The sequence below is a fragment of the Puntigrus tetrazona genome, chromosome 8 (assembly GCF_018831695.1).
Source record: "Puntigrus tetrazona isolate hp1 chromosome 8, ASM1883169v1, whole genome shotgun sequence".
Lineage (NCBI taxonomy): Eukaryota > Metazoa > Chordata > Actinopteri > Cypriniformes > Cyprinidae > Puntigrus > Puntigrus tetrazona.
Genome location: NC_056706.1, coordinates 6,216,644 through 6,243,906, shown reverse-complemented (window position 1 = coordinate 6,243,906; position 27,263 = coordinate 6,216,644).

Below are 27,263 nucleotides of genomic sequence, written 5' to 3'. Positions count from 1 at the left end.
TTCCCAAGATGGTCGCCGCCTGCCCAGAGCCGCTTCCCAAGATGGTCGCCGCCTGCCCAGAGCCGCTTCCCAAGATGGTACGCCGCCTGCCCAGAGCCGCTTCCCAAGATGGTCGCCGCCTGCCCAGAGCCGCTTCCCAAGATAGTCGCCGCCTGCCCCGAGCCGCTTCCCAAGATGGTCGCCGCCTGCCCAGAGCCGCTTCCCAAGATGGTCGCCGCCTGCCCAGAGCCGCTTCCCAAGATGGTCGCCGCCTGCCCAGAGCCGCTTCCCAAGTTTGGCGCCGCCTGCCCAGAGCCGCTTCCCAAGATGGTCGCCGCCTGCCCAGAGCGCTTCCCAAGATGGTCGCCGCCTGCCCAGAGCCGCTTCCCAAGATGGTCGCCGCCTGCCCAGAGCCGCTTCCCAAGATGGTCGCCGCCTGCCCAGAGCCGCTTCCCAAGATGGTCGCCGCCTGCCCAGAGCCGCTTCCCAAGATGGTCGCCGCCTGCCCAGAGCCGCTTCCCAAGATGGTCGCCGCCTGCCCAGAGCCGCTTCCCAAGATGGTCGCCGCCTGCCCAGAGCCGCTTCCCAAGATGGTCGCCGCCTGCCCAGAGCCGCTTCCAAGATGGTCGCCGCCTGCCCAGAGCCGCTTCCCAAGATGGTCGCCGCCTGCCCAGAGCCGCTTCCCAAGATGGTCGCCGCCTGCCCAGAGCCGCTTCCCAAGATGGTCGCCGCCTGCCCAGAGCCGCTTCCCAAGATGGCCGCCTGCCCTGCGCCGCTTTCCAACATGGGCGCCTGCCCCCTGCGCGCTTTCCAACATGGCGCCTGCCGTGCAAAGCCTCAGTGCCCGCGCCTGCGTGCCAAGCCTCCAGTGCCCGGCGCCTCGTGCCAAGCCTCCAGTGCCCGCGTCTCGTGCCAAGCCTCCAGTGCCGCGTCTCGTGCCAAGCCTCCAGTGCCCGGCGCCTCGTGCCAAGCCTCCAGTGCCCGCGCCTCGTGCCAAGCCTCCAGTGCCCGCGCCTCGTGCCAAGCTCCAGTGCCCGCGCCTCGTGCCAAGCCTCCAGTGCCCCGCGCCTCGTGCCAAGCCTCCAGTGCCCGCGCCTCGCGCCCCGTCCAGTGCCAGCGCCTGCGTGCGCGCCGTCCAGTGCCCGGCGCCTCGTGCGCCTCCTCAGAGATTAACCCACCCTCCCACCCTTACCACACGTCGGCGATGGATCCCAGCAGCCCCTGCACTCATCCTCTGCCCTCCACCTGGAGCTCGCCCACGGGTCTGCCAGTCTCCATTGCCGCCGTGGGTGAAGGATCCCTCGCTTCATCGTCCCGCCTCCGAGCCCCGGACTCCAGCTCGGCTCGTAGATCCGTCGGCTTCCCTTAGGCTCCTAGCTCCCTCCTCTCCACCGTGCTCCGTCAATCCACCAGCTTCATCAGGCTCCATCGTCTCTCGGCTCCGCTTTGCCGGTCGTCGACCATCCGTCGCCTCAGGATTCCACTCCTACAGCCGCCTCGTCCCTCCATCCCTCCGGCTCTGTCAGGCTCCTCCCTCCCCCCGGCTTCACCTCAGTCCTCTGTCGCTCTGGCTCCGCCGCGTCCTTCTCGTCCCCCACCTCCGCATCAGTCGCCAAAGCCTGCGGTGTCGCCTAGGACCTCCAGCGCCTCTGCATCACCCTGGCTCATCGGCTCTCCGCCTCTGCCTCAGTCTCCGCGACCACCTGCTCTGCCGCCATCGGTCGGTCCCATGGAGTTGATGGCCGCTACCTCTCCATGGCTCCTCCCTCCGTCGGCTCCACCACTGACCTTCATGGCTGGGCTCTGGATCGCCTCCCGCTCCGGTCTCCTCCCGTCTTCTCCCTGGCTCCTCCCTCCGTCTCTTCCGCCCTGGTTTTATTTTGTTTGTTTTGTGGAGCGCCAGGAGTCGCTCCTAGGAGGGGGGCTATGTCACCAAGCCAGCAGAGGGAGCCCTGACCTCTGGGTGATCTGCATTCACTCCCTCTGCGACAACTTCCTGTCCCAGGACTATAAATACTGCAGCAAGCCACTCAACTGGAGGTTGCAATGTTCGCCTGTTTCGTTTGTTGTTCCCTAGTATCCGAGTGTTTTCCAAGTTCTTGTTTATCTGGTTTTGACCCTGCCTGTCTTCTGATTCTGTGATTGTTTGCTGCCTGACTTGACCTCCGCCTGTCTCTGGATTTTGCTATTGCCTTACCTCTGATATTCCTGTTTGCCCTGTTTGACGCCTGCCTGTTTTGACCATGCCTTCCTTTAATAAAAGCCTGCACATGGATCCGCACGCCTCAGACCCTTCATACGTGACAGACTTCTGATTTGTCAGACATGGCTGATTTCGACTCAGCACGGCTATTCTTAATCAATTGGCAAATGGCCACTGTGATCTTTCGGATGCTACAGATCATTACAGTTCAATTATCTTGTATATTAGCCCGAATCCTTTAACCTAGAGACAATAGCACACAGGGCCCGGAATCACACAAGCTCTGGTACAAACCCTTGCGAGCTGCCTCACTGCAGGCAGCCTTTCAATTGAAACAAAATCGAGCGATTCTACATTCTTCACGAGTCGAATGACTTCAATATAGGAGAAGTGAGAGGAACAGCGTTTTTTAAAATAATTTTAATTTTACATTTAGTTCAAATTATTCAAATATAATTTCAATTAAACAGACATTTTTACAGTATTTGTGTTATATATAAAATGTTTGTGTGTGTGTGTTTAAATAATTTTTTGAGGTATATTTCAATTTAGTTGAATGAATTGTATATTTGAATGATTTTTTAGTTAGGTTTTCTACCTTCTGAACGACTTTCATGTCAGGTGGGCATCCGTGATGCATAAAGAGACAGTTCACCGGGTTTTGGAGAACTAAGCAACAGTGCATAATAAGGTAAAATGTCTTTTTCACTTATTTGGCAACCTGTCTTTTTTATTTGTATTTACTTATTTATATATTTGTTAATTTATTCCGATCTTTTTCTAAAAGGATCCTGAAAAAGTGAATAAAAGCTAGCTCAGATATAATAGAACTCAGCCTTGTGACACTCGAAGAGTATTTTAAGTCCTCCTACTAGTCTGTGTAATTTTCCCCTCTCTGTCTTTGCACAGTCAGATATGCATTTTCCCATTAAAGCAGACGAATATATTATGAAGGACAGCTTTGGCTATTATGCTGTGAAAAAGTAGTCTGTCAGTTTAAAGAATAGTCTCCTAGGCTTGAGGGTAAAAATGGATTTTGATGCCAGAGTAGCTTACTCAGCTGTCTGTAGAGAGAACAGAACGGCATGATTCAGATTTTATAACCAAATTTGTCAACAGTGACTTGACTTTGCAGTCCTGACCTCTCAGAAACTATTGCCCTGCTTGCCACTGTGATACAGCTGGATAATTCTTTTAGAAATTTCATATCTTATTTAAGGTAGCGCCTCTCAACTGGGAGGTCAAGACCTAAAAATGCACTGCAGGGGTGTACTTTTGCAGCAGGACAGCGGGAACAATGTGTAATGCAAAAATAAAACCCGGCTTGACTTGCATCGTATATTATACCATATCAGTTATTAGCTGATTCAAAATATCCAATACTGTGTGTATATAATAGTGCATGCTCATTTTTCTGGATTTGCATTTGCTACATTTGCTGTCAACACAGTTAAAGTAATCTTTATAATTTAATAGCATGCTTAAAGGTTTTTGTGTGTGCATTATAATATTGCAATGTCTAAATTGACTAAATGATTTTAGTTGATTTTGCTTGATTTTAGTTTTTACTGTTTTGTTTTCAAATTTATTTAAGCAAAATGGTCTATAACAAAACATAATTATATATTTAGTGGTGGTAGAATTTTCATATTGGCACATCGCTAAATGCTGGTTTGGGTATAACACTTAAGACAGTAACATGTTAAATGCAGTTTAAAAAAAAGTTCTACAACATTTAGATGTAATAATATTTTTGTAAATGTTGCACTCAATTTCCCATATTTTAGTCTGGGATTATAGTTCAAATAGTAAATGTGAACAGCTTATGTAACAATAATACTAATTTAATACATAAGAAAAGAAATGACTCTGACATGTTTCAGGGAGATATTTGCAGTTTTTGGGTTGCTCCTATTTTCCGCTATTTTCTTTTTAAATAGAGTAGATAAATCTAACATAGGTTAATAAATATATTGTTCTATGTTCATTTGTATGCCATGAGCGAGGTTTATGAGCGTAGTCAAATCCTGCCCTCCGTGTTTAGCGTATATTGTGTGGCTGAATTACAGCGGCGCATACTGGTCTATGTATACTACATTGTTTTGTATAAAGTTATTTCTGTTACAAGACTCGAGAGCTTGTTAATTCGAATGTGAGAACTTGGTCACAACGACACAGTGATTGCAGTGTCTTAAAACCCTGTTAAAGCCGAGGATATTCGATGTGCAGATGTTCACATCGGGGCTGTGAGGGTAAATTTCAGCCTACAAATACAAAGATTTGGAAAGCTTTATGCGGATGTAGCCTTTTATGCCGTTTTAAATGCACAACATAGGCGGAAATTATGCAAATGTGTTATGGAGTCACGTTTAGCCGTCACGGAAGTGGGACTCGAATGACTCGTGTAGGCTGCATAGAGTCGATTCTTTATTTTGGGAGTCAGTAACCTTATTTAACGCGCACTTTCAGATTTTTGCAGATCGTTTACATTCTCACACAACAACGTTACACGCCGCTTGAAAGGTAATATTGCATAAAATAGCATAATAGGGGCACTTAGCATAATAGGGGCAATAGAAAATTGCAAAGTAAACTGAAACGTCAAGTAATCTGATTCATGTGATTTATTTAAATGCAATAATCAGTAATATAGTCAAATTACAATTTTACAGTCGTAATTTGTAGTGGATTTATTTAATTTTTGTATTTTTTTAATAGCTTACCCAACACTGGCTAAATGTAAGTGATCATACTGTAATTTAGCATTTGGGATAGAAGAATAATTAGGCATGTCAAATTTTCATATGCTTACCATATCATTTATTATTAATGCCAGTCTGACCTACGCTACTTTTAAAACCAGATTAATTATAGTTAATAATAATAGTTATAACAGTTCACAATTTAGCAGATAATAGTTCACAATTGGAGATATTTTGGAGTATGCAGTTCATACTATTACAACATTTCAGTGTTCAATTTGAAGGTTAATGCTGTTTATTTTGGTTTGATTATATTTTGTATTGGGTGTCATGTTGGGTCTCCATTTGGTGTCCAATGCGAATCTGGGTCCTGAGGAAAACTCGGCTGACAACCACTGATTTAAGGCTCATTTTGTGGGTCATGTAAAAGATCAGAGAGAAATCCCTCTAGGAAGCCTCAAATGACTTTGCTGTTTGCCTGTGAAGAGAAAGAGAGATGCAGAGAGAAAGCAAGCAGGAGACGGTTTGTTTACAGACCCATCATATTCTCCCTCCCACATGCGAGAGAACGCTCCAAAATGCGGGGGTGCCAGGTCCCAGAGCTCCATACCCTGGACAGGGCATCGAGCAGCAGCCTGTCTGGAGCACAGGAGGGGTTGTGGGCTATCGATCCAATAAAGAACTAGCAGGCAGCTCATAAGTGAACTCAGGCCCCCATGACATTGCATTAAAGTTGGCGTTTTATGGGAACAGCATCCCACAGGTAAAGCGGCGTGAAGGTTTTATTATTGTAATTACCCATGGCAGGTTGCTCGCTAAGACAGAAAAAAAACCCAACAATGTTGGCTTGGCTGAAAAATACCTCACTGTTATTTCAGTTCAAGGCTCCGAACCGCCTGTAAATACAGCAAAAATCAACATTAGAGCATGTAAGCACGTAAACGATTCGTGCTAAATGAAACGATAACCTCAAAACCAAAAACTAAAATACTAGTCGGAACTGTATAGGAAAAAAATGCATTAAAATGCATAAACAAAACAAATGTGCTTTACCAGCCATGTATATATATGTATGTGTGTGTATCTATCTATCTATATATGATCTCCTGCGCTTTGTCATGTTTCGGACACTGTGTAAACATTTTAGCTAAATCTCTATTTGAGACATGCCTACTGATGCGTGACATATTGTCCAGCTCTACTAAACAGGTTGATTTTGTCTGATTTATATCCTACATGATTATGCGTTAAACAACATGTTCAGCAAGCATATGGTAAGCATTGACAAAACCCTAGATCATCATATCTTGTTCTCAAATGATTTGTATATTCGAGAATCAGCATATGGCCCCACAGCTGTCATGACCCTCAGATAAAGTTTTACCAACCGCACCAAGGGTATGTTTCACATCCTCAGTTCGGCTCAAAAACAGCACCATAGAGCTGATGTGATTAAATGTTATACCAACGAGTCTTCCAGAGCCCAAATTGATATAATACGGCATGAAATTTGAATGATCCAACTTTGAGGAGGTTAAAGCTTGTTTTCTGCTTGACTCAGATATGCTTGAAACATTTCCTTTATCATCAGCAGCCAATATTTTTTTTTTTACTCAATTTTCGCCCAAGTATGCCACGTCCTGTTATATAAGTGCCAGAGCTGAGCATCAGGGACGGAGACTTACCCACAGACTGACAGCTCGCTTATTTATAGCAAAATAAATAAATAAATTAAATCTAGCAAAAGTCCATATTATACAGTAAATTGAAAAGAAACTGAAAAAAAAAATTACATGTATTTGTGAAAACTCATTTTCCTAGATTTCAGGGCTTTACAGTAACAGAGGAAAACACTGAATGTGAATATATGAAAAAAATAAAGCAAAGTAATAGACAACCTTAATAACTGTTATTTGAAGGAGTTGTGGATAGAATTAATAAATTTTGTATTTAAATAATATTCCTTCTTAATATCAGCATTAGAAGCAGTTGTGCCGTGGCTTTTTTTTTATGGAAACCATGATAGAATTTCACAAAAGACTTTAGAAATGCCTTTACCGTCACCTTCGATCAATTGAATTTGTCCTTGCTGAATTAAAAGTATAACATTATTCATTTCTTAAAATCTTACTGTCCTCAAACTTAAAAACAATACAAAGATGGTTTGCTGCATGCAATTCAAACCAAAGCCCGCGGGTGAAAATTTTGAAATTTTGAAAATGTCTAGAAACACAGCATCAAGATTTTGCATCATTGATAAACTCCTGCCAGAAACCGTTGAAAATCAAGTTGATTTTTGGTGTGAAAATCCATGTCATCATTCGTTACATTCCTCAGGGCTAATGATAGAGTGCAGTGTTGAGCACGTGTTGGAACTGCAGAGCAACATCAGCACAGAAGAGTGCTGTTCAATTACCTAACACCTGCTAGAGCCTGTGCGATGACTCAGGGGCTCAGAAACAGAGACCCCATTGGAGTGTCGTAATCAAAACCCAGCAACATCTGTAGTCGATTTAAGACCCTTAGAATACAAAGTCGGTGATGCAAAATTTCTAACAATTTCATTTCATGAAATCATGCTGTAAAATACAATGGTTGTTTCAACTTGGAAACAACTTGTTATCCCACTGCATACATTTTTTTCAGCTGTAAATAAAATATTTTAGTTTTCAATTCCATTAACATTAAGTAACATGTTATATTTATATATATAATTTATTTATGTGTGTGTGTGTGTGTGTGTGTGTGTGTGTGTGTGTGGTATGTGTGTATGTATCTATGTAAAGCTTGGAATATTTCTAGAGGAACATAATAGTAGCAATAAAAAATATCAGAATAATAGAAGAAAACATAATTTTATCTATCTATCTATCTATCGTTCTATCTATCGTTCTATCATTCAATCTGTCGTCAATCTATTTGTTCTATCACCTATTGTTTTGTCTAACATTCTATCATTTTAACATTCTGTCAGTTCTGTGTTTCTATCTATTTTTCATTCATTCTATCCATTGTTCTGCCATTTTAAGTATTCTATTTTTCTATCTATCATTCTATCTCTCGTTCTATCATTCAGTAACACTAGTTTAGAGGCCCATGCTTACTGCAGTTTTTCTCTGCTTTGGCAATTTTTTTTTGATGAACAATAGGGATGCATGATATTAGATTATTGCTGATATCTGATATGCCAATATTTTTCAACTCATTTTGGCTGATACCGACGTCAATACGATACATTTCATCTGAAGCTATAAATAAACTATACATCATCACTACATTTTCCAACAGAAAGATGCTGTGTTAACCCTTTAAGGTTTAACATTTGTAGACATAAACAAAAGATTATTAAAAAATCCGAAAATCTTTTAGAGCTTATGATTTGTTATAAAAAAAACAATACATTAATAAATAAATCAGTATATATAAAATGTACAATTGTCATGTTGGTTATTTTTTTTTATTTCACGTACGCTATAGCTTCTGACCTTTAAATAAAAATTTACTTATTATTTTATGATTTCAATTACTACTTTAATTAATCAAAAACACAGCCTAAATGTTATTTATGAAGGCTTTTTCTCTTTGAATTTAATTAGAAGCAGGCCAGCAGCGCCCCCTAACATATTAGAACTCCTTACAGAACGTGCATTAGGACCCGGGGAAGTCTGCATCTAAACACCTCTCAGACAAAACTTGGCTTCAAGAATGAGCCACACTGCTGGCGTGGTTTAATCACGAGCGCATGCGAGTTAATGTATTCCTCTTATCGGCGAGACAAATCCAAATTTTTCAACTTTCGGGCGATGCTGATTTTTAAAGTAAAAGCCCATATCGGCCGATTCCGATATCGGTCCGATAATATCGCGCAGCCATGTTAAATACTGTGTCAAACAAATGTATCTTGATATAAGAAAGATAAGATGTTTTTTACTATAATAGAAGGCAAATAAAAGCGGAAGCAACATAAATCACTACCTCTACATTTTAAACATAAATGTGTTTAAAACAAGGTGATGAATAATACTATAAAAATAAAAAATAAAAGAACTGAAGTCATTAATTAAATAAAATAATCTATGCTTTTTACTTAAGTTGTTTTTTCTTACTGAGTCTGTTGACCAGTTGATCCTGTCTTAAATCTGGGATTTTAGCACCTGTGCGGATGCCTTCTGTCTTGCCCTGATTTTAAAGGAGCCAGAGATCTCTGCTTAATCCTCTCACGTGATTAGCCTTTGGCCTGTTTGACGCTTGAGGTGTGTTAAAATCCACTCACACATACACGCACACACCACTAACACAAACTGCACTGTCTGTATGGCTAACCAGTGGCACGAGTGGCTATATTTCAATGGTATTCTGCCTATCTAGCATATTTGGGCGTTATTTATCGAATTGTAATGTGTCAGCATAGATTGATGCACACTAAAGCTGTTGAGATAGGTAGCTCATTGTGTTTGGTTTGGTTTAATCATCCTGGCACATCTGATGACTGCAGATATATCATTGTTGTGATACCACATTTGCTACGGCTAATAATAGCTTATGTGTTTCTTCATAAGCATGTTTCTTAAATTAGAGATGCAGGTTTTCGGGTCCTCAAACGGCGTCATATAAATGTGAGCATTTAATCATCCTGTCAAATTGTGTTATGCGTTTAATCTTGCTTTACCGTGGCCTTTTCCACTAATCATTTTAATATATTTTCTGGATAAGCATTAAAAAGCTTCAGCAGTAAACATCATATATTCCTGGATCTATCTCGTCACATTTTTTTTTCCATTTGAGCAATTTACTGGCATGCTACAGGCAGGGCCATTTTTCTGCTAGTGCTTTAATAAAATGAGCTTCAGTTTGGAAAGTGTCAGTAATTCATGCTTTAAAGCAACTCTAAAGTTTCTCACGTCGACATTTTTGGTTTCAAATAGGAGCCGTAAAAAAGAATAAAAAGCCCACTCTCCACCTAAAACGTGTGCTGATTTACTACTACAAATGAATTCTAAGCCCAAGTTTTAACCGTCCTGATTAAAATTCATAGTCTCATTTTGTTTATTGCTCGTTTTCGTCTCGGAGACTCGCTCTCTCTTCGGACCGATTTGTTTAAACCCCGTCAGTTGTGTTTCAGCACGGATTTGTGCATCTCTGTGGTCGGCTGATTGAAAAATTAAACATTTTCTGAAAAGAAACATGGTGTGATAATGAGGAGAAAGTGAATGGTGCCTGTTGGGATTTTTTTCTGAACTCTTGCCCAGAATCCATGAGGCCCGAGAGGGCTTTGTCCTAGAAATTCCTCTCCAGTCACTGGTGATTTCTCCATTGCAGATTATGAGTCTTAATCAGAATCCTTCTTAGAAGTGCCACTAAAGCTTCTGTGTCCTGTGCTCAAACACAGATAATTACTCTGACAGCTGTGGAGCCAAATGTGAGTAAAGACGTCCCACATCCATGCCAGCCACTCTGAGTCTTAAGATGCTCTGCTGGACGTGAGCTTTGCGGGGCGGGGCTAATGGCTTTTGCACCTGGCTGCGGCCGAGGTCTGGGCTCAGGTTGGTACGGCGGAGGGACGAGAGGTTAAATTGGTCCAGAGAGGCTCTGGGCTGTCAGGTTCAGTTTTAAACAAGGGATTTAATCAAAGATGTGGGTTTTACACCGGGATTTGTCTATAAAGCCTTATTAATTAACGCTGTGCACAGCTTCTAATCTTTAGCTTCTGCCAAGACTGATGGGGACCATAGGTCACTGAATCAAACATGCTGCCCGTATGGCAGCAAAGCCCAGAAAGCGCAGAGGGATGTCTTGCTTTACTGATGACCTCGCGACCCCTGTGTCAACTGAGGATCAACTTAATGTTGTCGTATGCATAAGCTGGGATTTTGGTTATGCTCAAAATAAACTTTACGCTTCTTGGAATCTGGAACTTATTCTTTGATTCAGATGTTTCCCCGCACTATATTCATATTTGATAGATTTTTTTTTAATTTATATATCATTGTCTGTCTGTCTGTATCCCATCCATCCATCCATCCATCCATCCATCCATGGCTATATCTACCTGTTGTATTTATCTGTTGTTCTACCTTTCTATCTATTATTCTATCTCTCTTTCTATCATTTAACACTTTAGCATAGGGACCAATTAATGGCTTTAGCACATTTTTTTTAAAACAGCCTTCGCAATCTCTAAACTCTTAAGGGCAGTTGTTTTCTGAAACATCAGAACCTTATTGACAGACTGCTTTCTATACTATACAAGAATGTCAGCTTTGTGCATCACACTGACCATTTTAGATACATATTTCAACAGTAGGTAAAAATGTATTGGGAAAAGTCAACACTGTGTAGCTTACTCATTTTACACACTTGTCTGCCTCCTTAGACAACACCACCACACATTCTTATATATCTGGACTCTCTCTCTTACACAACAAACAGCTGTGGATTTTCACACTTTACATGTAAAAGCAAATTTACCGTATAAAATATAAATGTGTTTATACAGCACTGCTGCAGCTGCTGTTAATTAGGGTTGTTTAGGGTCATCCTCATTAAAAATGGTAGTGATTGTGCCTCGCAAACTGTATATACAGTATATCTGCATCCAAACATGATTGGAAAGATTGTGATCCCCATTTCATTACAATGGCAAGTAGGGCTGTAAAGGGACAGACATTTACCAGTGAATTTTGGGAAACCATCCCAAACTGTACCCCAAAATTAGCAAGCGTTTCCAAACATTCTGGAAACTTTCAGGAAAAGTTCTACCCATTTGCAACCCCAACGGCAAGCCATTTGCCACTTAGCGAACATTACAACTATTTCATACCTGATATTTATGGAATTTACACTTGTCTGATAGATTTTGTTCTATTTAGATCATTCTGCATGTGATGCTCACGCAGTGGAAGAAGTTGTGAAGAGTTTGACAGTTTCACTGAGAATCAACTCATCAGTTTAATGTGCATATAGTTATTGTGCAAAATTGCGCTTCCTCATTTACACACATGCCAAAACACACACAATTTGCCTAAATCAATAAAGAGTTCAAATCTGATGTGAACAATAAACTGTTTCAGTTCAGAACAGAACAGAAATTGTACAGAAATCCGAACTACTTATTTTGAGAACGGACTCAAAGCTATTGAGAATACGCTGTGACTATTTGCTTATTAGCGTGCCAATTACTTGCATACCGGCTGTTTATTATTACTATAAATTAAATCTATAATCTAAATTTAACAACTACTTTTTGTGGAGTTTATGGGTGCAAAAGTTATATTTATGCTTTGATGATGGCAAGAAATGGACCATAAAATAAAGCATGACCTATTGTTCTGTCTCTTATTATATTATCTTTCTATCCTTATCTGTTCATTTGTTGTACTTGCACACAAAAACTATACAACTTGCATATACTATACAGTACATATACTCCTATCCGAAAGAACATTGTGCTTGTTCAATGTTGTGGTTTTAAAATATACTATATGCTATTGCAGGCAAGCTATGCGTGTTAAAAAAAATGTAAATTGAAATTCAATCTGAGTACACACATTTCTCTGCCTTATTATAATATTTTAAGGTACATTATTGTGTCTTATTCTGAGCTCTCCCATGTGTGGCGCATTTGACACTTCCATGATATGATTATTATCTGATGCTTTCCGAAATTTGCCACTGGCAATAGTCTGTTTTAGCAGTCTGAGTAATGCTCAAGCGTAAATATATATGCAGTACATTCTCAAGAAACGATCTTTTAGCAGAAATAAATATATGTAGAATCATAACCCATGCCTTTGAGTAGCCAATGAATTTTTGTTGACTCTTCTCAAGCCTTTGGTGTTACTTATTGCCACAAGTCAAATACAGCTGCTGAATTATTCAGCACTTTATGCGTCGATATAGAGGAGTATTTGTTCCTCTAACATGCAGAAGCCGAAGACAAACTAATTAGTCAAGATTACTTCTGAATTCATGAAACAGCAGAAATGCAGTAAGATAATTAATTCTGCTCTTGCACATTTGCATTCCAGGGACGCATTCAATTATTCAATGAAAGCATCATGCAATACGGTGAAACATTGTTTTGAATGTGTGTTTGTTTGTGTACTCTGCGCCTGGAGTGTGTGACCTTCTCCCCTCTGGCTCGGTAGCGTTGTGTTTAACGTGTCACGGTACGGTCAACACAGAGAGAACTATCACTTGATCAAAGAAAAACGTAGATGCATAAGGGACCTCGGGGAACACAGCAGCAGGTGTCCGCTGCTTCAGCCTGTGACTAATTACCGTGTCCCTCATATTCTAAATCTTGTACGTCATACACACATGTGCTTTTTTGTTCAGTTATGACAGTATGTTGTGACGACGCTTTCTATGTCACAAAAAAAAAAAAAATCTGTGAAATATGTTATGAAGACAGTGATGGAAAATAGCTGCGGTCACAGCCTTTGGGTACAATTTAGATATACACTATTAAACGTTTTTTGTCTTGTTTAAGTCTCATTAACTTCAAGGCTCTATTTATTTAATCAAAAATGTGATACAGTAATATCGTGAAATACGATTATTTTACTTTCTTAAGCACAAAATATGCATTTTAAATATATAACAATAAAACTATTTAATTTGAGTAATATTTCACAATATTTTTTATATTTTTTTATGAAATAAGTGCAGGCTTTGCAAGCAAGACTTTGTGTAGATGTTGCTTTGATATACAAGTCGTTATTTATTTGACAGTAAGATTGGCATCGAGATGGTTATACACCTGCACCATTATTCAGATTTATATAAGCGCACAAATATAGGCTGGTTGCATGTTGCCAACCAACTACCCACCAGCTTGTCAGAGAACCAAGAATAAATATGAAGTATGTCATAGAAAGGCTAAAACAAGCTCATTTCACACACAACATTGATTTAGATGTATTGATTGTCAGGTAAAAAAAAATCTCAACCAGTTACTCCGAGTGCTTATCCAGGCTTTTGATTGGTCCTTGAGTTTATGCTTCTACATTGGCTCTATTTGGCAAATCAATGCAGTTGATGAGTCAAATGATTCTGGTATGCATGTCTATGAATTATTCAAAACCCGATGCTCTGAAGAGGTAAACAAAGGCCCGTTCTATTTGATGGAGAGTCTCGCCCTGAATGACCCAAACAAAATGCCATTGCTTTGTTCCAGGTTTGTGTTGCCAAAGCTTTTAGACATCAAAATTCTTCTAATGGGCGCGAGAGCGAGATACCAGAATGCAAAGTGGTCTAAGCCGCATGTCATCTTGGTTTCATTTAACCTCCCTGATACGCTCCATTAATGCTAAATTTAGCTGCTCTCACATTAGCTCAGGACAGACCCCGTAGATGTATTATTATTAACTACAACCTTTTAGTAATATATGCGCGTGGAGCATTTTGTAATTATGTGTCTTCGTGTTACATTATACTGTCCTATTTGCATTTGCATTAACATTAACATTTATGTCATTTAGCAAATGCTCTCGTTTCAACATAAAGTGCTTTCTTCGTACTATATACAACATGAAGAAAAGTATAATTTTCTTGATGCAATGTGTGTGAGACTCCAGTGGTCAACAAATGGCTAGTGTGCAGTCGTGAATGTTATCTGCTTGGCTGCATTTGCAATTATGAGGATGTCAGGAAATGTTAGAAGGAAACAAGCTAGTTCACATATTAGCCATTCAGATTTATATAAGCGCACAAATATAGGCTGGTTGCATGTTGCCAACCAACTACCCACCAGCTTGTCAGAGAACCAAGAATAAATATGAAGTATGTCATAGAAAGGCTAAAACAAGCTCATTTCACACACAACATTGATTTAGATGTATTGATTGTCAGGTAAAAAAAAATCTCAACCAGTTACTCCGAGTGCTTATCCAGGCTTTTGATTGGTCCTTGAGTTTATGCTTCTACATTGGCTCTATTTGGCAAATCAATGCAGTTGATGAGTCAAATGATTCCACCGAGGTCGGTAAGATTATTTAAAATGTTGTATAAAGAAGTATCTTATGCTCACATTTGTATAAATATATAAATCTTTTGTGATATTAGAAATGCGCTGTTCATCTTAAGTCAGTTACCAAAGTTTCTAATGTTACTATATATTCTTGCGCTGAACTTTCCGGTTTACATGCACTTACCAGTCTGTAAATGTACTTCATGCTGCAGAGTATGGCACTGAATGCATCTGTCTGAATATCTATGAATACACAAGAGGAAAAAAAAACATATACTGTATATATATTTTACCAAAAAGCCCGAAAATGTTATTGAACAAAGAAAAATATTACATTTTCACTCATTAACTATTCATGGCCATATGCACAGTAAAAGCACCGTGGAACATTGAGGTTTTCGCTCAGACAGACTAGTCCTACCAGACAAACATTTTAAGTGCACCATGAGGATCAAGATATTTCTTACTGTCAGTGCCATTAGTGTCTCTGCATTGAGTTTTAGTGTCTTTCAGATTCACTTGTTATGTAATTTTATACATCATCATTGATTTTCCACGGCATATCATTCGGCATCTGTATTTAAAGCGGGTCATGAAGAATCAAATTCTCCCTGATACTTTAACATAAAAGAGCTCAATATAGCATGAAAATATACCTCAAAACCTCTTTTCTTGTCCAAAAACTATTTGTTGAATATTGGCTGCAGCAATGTCTTGCTCATTGTCTTCTTCCTGGTCCGCTGTTGTAATGGCAAAGAAAGAGTTCTTATTTAACTAACAATAAAAGTAAGATGTCAGGGATGTTTGCCAATTGTTCTTGGCTGGCTGAAGAATTTTGAAGGATACCAATAATTGAAAAGCGCACATGGTTATATTCATTAAGGTGCGAGATCACTACAAACTTTTATTGCAGAATTTTCCATTAATGAACCGGTCACAATGTGAAATCAGCCTTGAAATTATTAATTACATAAAGTTTTTTTTATGATGCATTAAACTATCATAAGACAGTACTTTTCAAAAGTTTTCAAGCCTCTCATTTGATTTAATTAAAAAACACACACACACACACACACATATATATATATATATATATATATATATATATATATATATATATATATATTTAATTTTTAATTTTTTAGGGAAACTATCTATTGAATGCTTTTGATTGATTTAATCCTCTTATCCGTCTCCTACTTCAGTCTTAGAGAAATGTCATGCTTTTTGCCCCTGATCTTTACTCGATTTAACTTTCCTGACACAGCTGTAATGCATTTCCTCCATCGTCTCAAAAAGTGTGAGTGCGCCTGATCTAAAAGAGGCCGCCGTGAAACTCCCGCCGATGATTGGTTGATCTTGAAAGCTCAGGTCTTTTGGTCAAATATCTCCCTCCTGGGAAAGGTACTTACAAATGGACCACTTGGAGACCACCGCTGAGATAGACTTGTCCATCGGCGGTGGTTGAGAACGCACGCAATGCATGTGTGTGTGTGTGTGTGTGTGTGTAAGTATGCATGTTCTCTCCTCCAGGCCTCCCCGGAGACCAGCCCACTGCTGGGAGCGCCATGTGGCTGATTGTCAACCTTCGCTCTCCCTCTCTCTCCATCACGTAGCTGCGGAGGCCTGAAACGCTTCCAATCCAAGCAGATTATTCGGAGATAAAGACTCGGCGACAAGAGCTCTCCGAGGGACACTCGGTTTTCCATTTGCAGCTGTATTATTCCAAGAGTCGGTGGCATCTGCGTGACTCTTCCAGAGATGCGTTTCCTGCGCTCTGCTTCCCACTGGCACAAATAGATGAACAGATTTCCGTCTCATAAACAAGGTTCTGGTTCCACTGAGTGATTGTGTATGAATTGCACTTAATCAGCTCCTGTGTTCAAATATCGGCTCTGGCTGCCAAGCATCGGGTCTGCTTATATACTCATTAGGTAAATGATAACAATAACAGCGGAGTGTGTCGTTTGTGTTAGCGATGTCATTGTTATTAGCGACGAGGCTGACTGCATCAACCTGTTAAAGTGCGGTTTGGTGTCAGACACGGGTAATAAAACCCGTTAGCGCTGGTGATGTAACAGCGAAACTCTTCTCTGCTGTCCGTGACGCGCGAGTCATAAAAGTGTATAATGTTTTCTTTTCCTCTCTCTGTCATTTTAGTAGCTCCCCCTGTCCTCCGAGGCCTCGGCGTCCAACATCTAAACCGAATTATGCGCGGCTTATCCTGAACCGAGAGAACGCGTCTTCTGTTTTCAAAACAAATCATGAGAATATTCAGCCCCTGTCCGAGGAAAGGCAACCCGAGGAAGTGTTGTCTTGCTCAGCGGCTCCCATCTGACTTCTGTGAAGTATGTAAATACAGTAAAACGCTCGCACCTCAAGGCAGAGGAAGAGGATGAAGGTCAGTCGTGGACTGAAGCTGCTTTGTGCTGCAGGAACGCTTGACAGTGTGCATGAATAAGTCCTGTGATTCGTGCATTACACTTGACGCCATTTTTTCAAATGATAAAAAGGCGACTGAGTAAAGCAGTGCTTTTAAATGAAGACGTTTTAACACACAATCTCGCGTGATAGATGTTTTTTTATCAATTGATAAGGCATTTGTTAATTACGTTTTGCAAGTAATACATTACCTTTTTCATTAATTACAATTACAATATCTTTTATTATACGATTTTCAGCAAAACGTTTGTGCAAAACTATTAGTTAAAATGAACGAGCCTAATAAAAGAACTATTTATCATTTATTATACATTTTAATTAAATTATTGCAAATCATTTTTGGATTTATTACAAATGTGTTGCATTTTGATAGACATTGATTTTAGTAGATAAATGCGACAAAATTAAAATGCTCAGTAATTTATGTAAATGTTAAAAAATGTGGAAATGTTGCAAAATTGTATAAAAATAAAAGACTTAAGAAATAAGGATTTTAATGATACCGCTTTTGATAATTATTATGCGTCAAAATTATTACTACAAAGTTTGATGAAGACAGACGATCATCTTTCTATTAAAAATCTTGATATAGATACCTAATTTTTAAATTCTAACAAGGTATTAATGATTTTTGACTATTTATAATGCCCTTTCATTTTGATTGTGTCCTATAAACAATTTTTGATGGATGTTGTTCTCATGAATGCAAGAGACTGGTTTGCTCGCGTCTATCCTTCTTTCCATTATGAAAGTAAATATTATTACTAATTCTATAATCTTACTGTACATATCCTATTTTCTCATCTTATTTATATTTGTCAGAGAGCGTGTGGACAGCAGTGAAAATCAAAGGCTCATATGTTGTTCCGTGTTTACCTCGGATTCACATAATCCTCTGTTCTTCAGATGAATACAGCATCTTGTCATCATACTGTAGGGTTTGAATATGTAGATTGGAGCTCTGGCTGCAGTCTTTTCAGTGATTATGGGGGAAAAAAAAGAATAATACTCCCTCGTCAATGACCTCTGACTCCTACAGCCCTCATATCTGGCCCCCAGGCATTTAGTTGCTAGCAGAATGACTCCAAATCACTCTAAATATACAAACCGGGTCTACAAGGACTTAGGTTATATATGCAGAAATGTGTGGGAGAGAGCATCTCATTGCAACCTCTAACAAGTTTAAGCCATGCGTAATAATCTGTCAGAGAGAGACACGAATTTCACCTTTTCAAAGCTGACGTCTCAATAGGAAAGTACCTTAGTTAAGGACATAAATGTATTTCTTCATTTTTTATGTTACATCCACCACTTCCAATAAGAATATTACTGCTGAACAATCACCAGGAATAATAATACATTAAAAAAATCATATCTATTCAAGTTTTTCTATGGCTAATTATTAAAAAATATTGGAAATGCCCAGCTTGCAACACCTTTAACCTGATAGCATAACGATAGCAGGAGAGGCAATTACTCCTCAGTAATTATTCTGCAATAAATTATTTAGCAGACAGAATTTAATGAGCTTTCGAGGTATATTCCAAGATTTCTACATTAATATCCTAAATGGCGTTTCATGAAAAATACTCTTGTTATTTGTGTCGTAATAACAAGCAAAGCTTGCAAAGAAAAGGTAGATATATTGGTATTTTTAAAAACAACTTTTCTGTTTATTATGTTAATATAGTTGCTTCAAATCAGTAGTGAACTAAAAGCTGTTAGTTGGTGGATAAATCAAATTTTTCACAATGTCTTTTTTTAGATTTGATTGTATTAACATATAAAGTGTAACTACAAGTGAAAATGAGATAAATACCAGATTTTTAAAATGCAGTCCTCAGCCGCTGGAAATACAGAATTGGTGTCATCTTAATCATATTTGCGTAATAATTTCAAGTGGTGCATATTATTAACAGTTGATGTGATAGTAACACAATATTTTATCAACTGCTAAATGCTTTTTTCATGTGTTTAGGTATACATTTAGCATTATGCATTTTAAGTTCGCTTGTTCATTCCTTCACACTAAACAGAATATATAAGTTTGACACTTAATAGAAAATGTAGAGCGAGCGTGTTATCAAATAGTTTCTCCGATCATTTTTTTATATCAGCATATTAGAATTTCTGGCTTCTGCTTTTGAAAATATGTTGAAATAGAACAGTTATTTTTAAATTTTAATATTTTACAATAATACTATTTCGTAAACAGTACTAGTAAACACTGTACTAGTGCTGTCACATGATTAATTAAAGGAATAATTAACCCCAAAATTAAAATGACCCCGTATTTTACACACCCAGAAGGTTTGGGGGTGAATAAAATATGGGGTAATTTTAATTTTTGGGTGAACTATTCCAGTTTTTATTCATGTTTTTGTTTGCACAGTATATGTGTTCTGTGTATATTTCTTACGTATATATAAACATCTATATTTATACCCATGTGATTCATATCATAAATATGCATGTGTGTGTATTTTACATGTATAAAAAACAAACAACAGACATACATATTATGTAAACAAAAACCTTCATTTTGGATGCAGTTAATCGCAACTAATCGACTGGCAGCACTAATTGCAACATATAAAATGCACAGCCTCCAATAGGAAGCTAAATGTCTTTTAATATTGCAGAGGGATATCGCGCACTGCTCACTTCAGGGCGATGTCATACTGTGTGTGCGCCGGTGCCCTGTGCTCTGATACAACATGACCCTCTCATGTCCACACTTTCATGATTTCGAGCATGAGAGGACAGCCTCTACCCATTATGAAAGGGCCTGTCATTATTTTGAGATACTCTGCCTAATGTTGTGGTGTCACATCATATCTTCCAGAATCATATTCTCTCACACGCGCCATCAGGTGACACAAAATGCTCTCCCTCCTGCTGAAATGTCCAGTCCAGTCCAGAGAAGCTCCATCTGGGGCACCATCTGCTAGTTCGCTCTCATTACCCGTGGGGGCTGAAAGTCCAGCGCTCACTGTGTTATATCAACAGGTAAGCAGCTTCGATTGATTTAAAATGCCACTCTCCTTTACGGACCGGATATAGCGCTGCCTCGCGTCTTATTTTCTTTATCTGAGTGCATTTCTTTGTGGATTAATAAAAGCCCTCACATTCGATCGCTGCCATTTAAAGATGCTCTTTGTCGACTCCGCGAAATGAAATATAATTATGGCAATCCCGCTCTCTCGCTAGGCGTCCTGAGATTCACGGGGTTGAATCCGAGCCATACATGTGAAATAAGCATCAGATGCCGTGTTTCTCCACCCCCCCATCCACTGGCTCTGAATTACAGGTCAGTGTTTGTTGGTCCTGAGAGCCGTGAGTGGGTTTTGTGCACCGTTGTCATTCTTATTCAGTCCCATTTTATTTATCTCCTGTGATAATGTCTCAAATAGATATTCTTTGGTATTAGAGTTCTGTGAGAGTGAGCAATTGTCCTGTGTCATTTACTGGTGTCAAAAGTCTGACTTAAAATACATATATTTGCAAGACAGTCTTGACAGTCTTTCACCCTCTATTTTCTTCTTTCATTTCTGTATTCGCTATAGAGCACCAGTGGAATACATTTACAGACATCTGCACCAGATTTTCACAGATATGAAAAAAGTGTTTTAACATAGCAAAAAAATGACATATGGACCTTTTAAAGAGTTTGCTCACATAGTTCTGTCATATTTGTTCAGTTGCGGTTTTAAGCCCGTGTGCTGATATTCTCAGTGCGCAAAAAATAACAGGATGTTTCTCCACAACAATGATTTTGGGGCGTAAAAGTAAGCAACTGACAAAAATGCACCATAAAAAAACCTCTGCCACTGTATCTCAAGTCTTGTAAAGTCATATATTTAGGTCTGTGTGATCACACAAACCCCGAATCTTCACCTTCGCCGCGGCTCTTACATGGTATATGGCACTTGCGCCGCAAGTTGGTAATTAGAACATCAGCATTTACGCTTTTAAGCAAAGCGACTTACTTTATTCTGCATTCAAAGTACATTTTTATTAGCTTGTTTATTTCCAGGGAATCAAACGAACGACCTTGACAATGCAAATGCTACTGCTGTACAGCCTGAGCTATAAATAACATCTTTAGTTTTGTTTCCAAGCTGTATTTTATTTAAGAGTCACAGTGGAAATTAAGATTATTATTTATCGGGCTATAGTATAGAGCAAACATCTGCACCAGGTTTTCAGCAGATAAGAGAATTATTTTTAACAGGAAAACGACGCAGTGGACCTTTTAAAGAGGTTTGTGCACCCCAAAATTAAAATTTGTCATATTTATTTCCCCCTGATTTTTCCATTGTAACACACACACAAAGAACAGACAGCAATAATTCTGTGTCTAAAACTCAGTAACTGGCAAAAAAATCCATGATTAAAATGCCATTCGATTATATTTCAAGTCTTATAAAGTCATATCTGTAAAGTGAGCACACTGCACGCACACACACATTATTCAACCGTCACTGCAGCTCTGAATTTAAATGCGGCACTTACTGTATGATGCTAGTTGGACATCGGTTTACATTTATGCTTTTAGCCAAATCTACTTACTGTACATTATATTCGAGTACACATTTCATCAGTCATTATGTAACTTTGGGAGTCAAACGCATGATGTTGTAGTTGTTAGCGCCACTGCTGTATAGCTGAACTATAGAAACGTCATTACAGTGATGTAGAAAGTCCTGCAACTATAACTCTGTGCGTAAAAACTCAGTAACTGACAAAAGTCCATCATAAAAATGCCACATTTCTGGTCTTTTAAAGTCACTTAATTCTGTGTGTGCGATCACACAAATGCATTGTTAAGTCATTATTTACTTTCTGTGGGGCTTAAATCAAAAAAGGCACTTATGGTGCAAGCAGAGCATCGACAACCTCAACATTTGTACTTTTAAAACGACTTGCTATAAATTGCATTCAGATCTAATCACCATAGAAATTTTTATCTCTATGGTGGTAATATCTGGAAATTGAACCCGTGACCTTGGAATCAATAATGCTGTTGTTGTACTGGCTGAGCTCAGAAACATCTTTAGTTTCGACTTTACTTGTAGTATCTTAAATTGCTAGTCACAATGGAAATGAAACAACAACAAAAATCTGTAAATTATATTACAGATGTCATAAACCCTACCGTTAACACTTTATATTATGGTTACACCTATTAGTTGTTTATTAGAATGCATATTACTAGAATATTAGAAATGTACTAGTGTTAATTAAGCACATATTAATGCTGTATTCTACTTGACCTTATTCTAAATAATAGTATATTGTTTTTTTTAAAGTTACCCTTTTAACATATTGCACTTTTAATACTACTTCTGTTTGTGATTACAGAGTAAATGACAGAATTGTCTTTCTTTCTGTCAACAATCTATTTAAGAAACTCACGAGTTTTAGCTTTGTTTTGTTTTTAACCAGAAATCTGTTTGCTATTTCCTGCAGTAATCTCCCACCACAGGAACACAATGTAATCCACAGACAAGTGCTTTGGGGCCCAAAAGAGCTGTGTATTCCAGTGATTTTGCAAAGTCATTTCCTTTTTGATATCTGTTATGACCTTTAACATCTCTGTGTTTAACTTTTTAGGTTCAGGCTTTAATGCTGTGAATAGCAGCCATGCCATTAATCTTCCGGAGTTCCTCCTATTGGTTTACAAACAGCTGTGATTTTGCAACGGTAAGCTTTTCTGCAATTTGTTTGACAAAGATGCTGAAGATGATAATTTTCACCGCATCCGGCGACGCAATCCGATGCTTAATCTCCATTGCAGCATGACTAAATGCAGTCTGGGGCTTTCATTGGACGCTTGTCAAAGGGAAGCTGTGAGTGATTTGATAAATTTCCTTTGTGAAGTATTCGGGTTGAAATGATCTGAAGACTGACGCTGGAAACCGAAGCACAGAGAGAGAGAGAGAGAGAGAGAGAGAATGCACAAACACGCATGCAAACATCCGGAATCCCTGTCTCATGTGATAATGAGAGTTTGAGCGGGTCTTAATTCTCACAGATGGGATCTGTCGATAGCAGATTAATGGAAACTAGGTTTGCGTGTTTGTAATGCATTAAGGGTGGGCAACAAACCCCCGAGGCATAAGAACGAGACTGTGTGACATGAAGAGTCTGGCAAAACTGTCGAAAAGTAGCGAGGCTACACGCTTAGCAACATATTTCTGTAGCATAGTGGAAGCTCAGCTTTTTTCCTCGCCGATGTGCAAGATTTCTGTCATTTTTGTTATTTTTCCACTGCAGGGTAATTTCCACCACATCTCGAAGGTGATGGGGAAGCAGTCGATGAAAAAGCTTTATTGAGATTTGCACAAAAAATACCCGCATTACTGATATTTTCATGCATCATTATTGTACGCTCTTTAGTCATGCTGTTGTGTACTGTACAGTTGATCAAGAAGCCCTATATATATTTTTGGAAAGAAAAAAATACTTAAAATGAATAAAATGTAATCCAGAGTTAAAAGGTTTTCAACATTAACAAGGATCGACTACGTAGATAAAAAGAAAGGTTTTTATTTTGCAAAAAGACTTCTATTATTAAAATGCTGTTCTTTTGAGTGTTCTATTTATCAAAGAATTCTAGAAAAATTACTTTAGTAATAATTAGAAATGTGTCTTGAGCATCAAATCAGCATATTAGAATGTTTTTTGGATCATGAAGGATCATTGAAGACTGGAGCAATGAGACTGATTTAAGAAAAAAAGAAAATAATTATTTATATATATAATTTATATATATTTATATATAGATATTTCCAATATTATTTATTTTAATGTATATCTGAGCAAATAAATGAGGTCTTGCTCAGCAGAGACAAAACGTAAAAAATTAAAAAAATAAATATTTGGTGATATTATTATATTACTATATTATTATAAATATAAATTTCTTTTAAATATTTTTTTCTCTTTATTGAAATACAACAATCAGTGAAAAAAATTTCAGCATATTGTAAATTGTCAAAACTACCAATATTTTCAGTAACATAATGGTAGCTGAGCTCTTTTTTTTTTTTTTTTTTTTTGTGAAAGTAAGTTTTTTTTTTCATTTACGGCTTATATTTTCTATTGCTATATTGCTGTTAAACAACCTCACCGTAGTTGCTACATTTTATTAGTAAGGTAGCTAACTTAAAAGGGTTATAAAATAGCCTGTAGCTTAGGAAGCACTGTGACACCGTGATACTTTGCTTGTGTGCCATGTAACCCTCACGAGCGCACCGTTGCTCCGTGAGATTAGCACAAGCACTCCTTTGGTTTTCTGTTCAGGCCTCTGACTGAGGTGAAGCCATTGTGAGTCTCGGGTCATTTATGATGTCTCAGACCATCACACCGTATGCATGACATTCCTCTATTAATACACCTCGATAAACTCAATGCAGCTGTCAATGTGAAAATCCTTGGCTCTGTCTGCTTTGGAAATAATTGCCTATTTACAAACCCACTGAAGTGTTTCGGCACAAATAGAGTATAAAATGCAAGCCTGATGAGGCGGTGTCAGCCCTGTCAGTGTTGCAGCGAGCCCGCAGCAGCCCTCCTCGCCACCCCATTTGAGATTTCTGTCACCCCACACGCTCGTCACACAACTGTCGCGATTACGCTGTCTCTCTCTTGTCTTCCCGCTTGTCACCTTTGGGATATTAGAGGGCGTAATTTGTGCCATTGAATTTAAACTGTGAAAAATAGTTTGAGGCCTTGATTCAATCTATCCGAATTCCAGACGCAGCCTTTCGTAGAAATCGTCAATTCGAAAGAGCGCCTGTGTGTATATATATATGTGACTACAAAATATGTCTTATGTTGCACGAGCATATTTATAACAGCAGCCAACAATATACTGTATAGGTCAGAATAATCCATTTTTCTTTTATGCCAAAAATCATGTTCCATTAAGATTTTTGATTAGTAATATACACTGCCAAGGAATTCATTTCGAAAATCATCTCCCATTAAGATATTTTATAATACGTCAAAACATAATTTTTGATTAGTAATATACATTGCCAAGGAATTCATTTCGACAACCTAAGGCGATATATCATAAAAGTCTGACTTTTACAGGTTTTAGGTGCTATAATAATAACACGTGAAAAATAATAACGCAGTGACTTTTTCTGCAGGTGTCTGAAAAAAACGAGCGCATTTCATCTCGCCCCCCTTGTGATGTTGCAAAGAGATCTCATTATAATAATACTGCCCCTTAATCTGTAAATTTCCACCTGCTGCGCTGTCATTTTGATTTCACAAGTGACAGCGGTGTACCAGTTTTAATGCAAGGGCAAAGAACACTATTTAGACCCCCAGCCTCAGAGGAGAAAAGAGAACAAGAGACGTAATCGACTGTTTTTGTAACTCATTGTGTATTTTAAACATAAACTTGCGTGTGAATTAGAACTTAGTGTGACAGCAGCTTTCTGTCCGTGTGATTTTGATGCATCCACTCAGAAAACCATATATTAGAAGTTTCAACTAATATGGTTTATAAGGGATTAAAATGATTTCAGCATGATGAACTCGATAATCAGAACCAAAACAGATGTTTTAGCAGGTACGAGCTTTAATGGCGCAGCTGTATTCTGGAAAAATATACATTTTTAAAATAATATAATAAATGGTCTATAGAGTATTTTGAACTGTAACTTCACAGACACATTCTGGGGACACCGGAGAATTATATTACGTTTAGCAAAAAAAGCATAATATGTCTCCTTTAAAGGTGATTATTTTTTGCACCCTCATATTCTAGATTTTCAAATAATTGTATCTCAACCAAATATTGTGATATCCTAACATGCTACCCATACATCAACGGAAAGCTTATTTATTCAGCTTTCAGATGATGTATAAATATAAAAAAATGTATAATGACTGTAAAATGACTGTTTTTTGTGGTTGGACCAGGGTCATATATACGTGTGTGTTTGTATATGTATGTGTGTGTGTGTGTGTGTGTGTGTGTGTGTGTGTATATATATATATATATATATATATATATATATATATATATATATATATATATATATATATATATATAATATAAACTTGTCTTCTTTTTTTGCTTCACAAATAAGAATTGAACATTAAATTAATATGTCATGTTATTCAATGACAAGTTAAAATAATGATGTATGTACTTTTCACACTTCTATATATAATTATGTTCAACAATCTTTATAAATGCATCACAGTTTTACACAGCACAGTTACATTTTTAATATATATTTAATAATTATTCTTACACTTTTTTTGCATCCTTGTTTTGAACTGTGCATTGCATTGTATTTCAAAGTTAACAGAAATCTCCATAAAATGAGTGGAGAATGTCACATGTAATTAGCTGTCAGTATTTTTTCTGTATTAATTTTTTAAAGTGTTGTATAGAAAAGTGCAGCGTTATCACTTTTGTAATAACTATAATTTTTGTCCTGCAGGAAAAATTCCAAGGTGCAATTTGACAAGATTGACAAGCACTGGACATGTGGTTATTATTGTTTGCTAAAGTATTAAAGTTAACTTTTTCTTTTTTTTCCCAAGAGGTATGTGTTTGCTCCTAGAAGACACTCTTTCAAACGGAAGGTTTAAATGACTGGAAACAGCCAAATGCGGCGTATCCACCTACCATCACTGTGCGCTGCTTACTGATCGCTCCCCTCTCCACGAGCGATTAATCCAAATCTCCTCTTTTTCACACTCTGCAACAGTTGCAGTTATCTGCAACAGCCTCCCTAATGCAATATTACCATTTTCATCTGCCTATTTGTCTTCGCTCATCTGCAATTTGCTCTTTTATTTATACAGTGAAAATCGTTTCAAAAAAGTCTAGAGACTGGCACTTTTCTCTGTATCAGAAGAGCATAATTTTTCAATCTTAAACAGCTAATGGTTCATTAATAGGTCATGATTTAGCTCTGATAACTGCTGTAGGAAG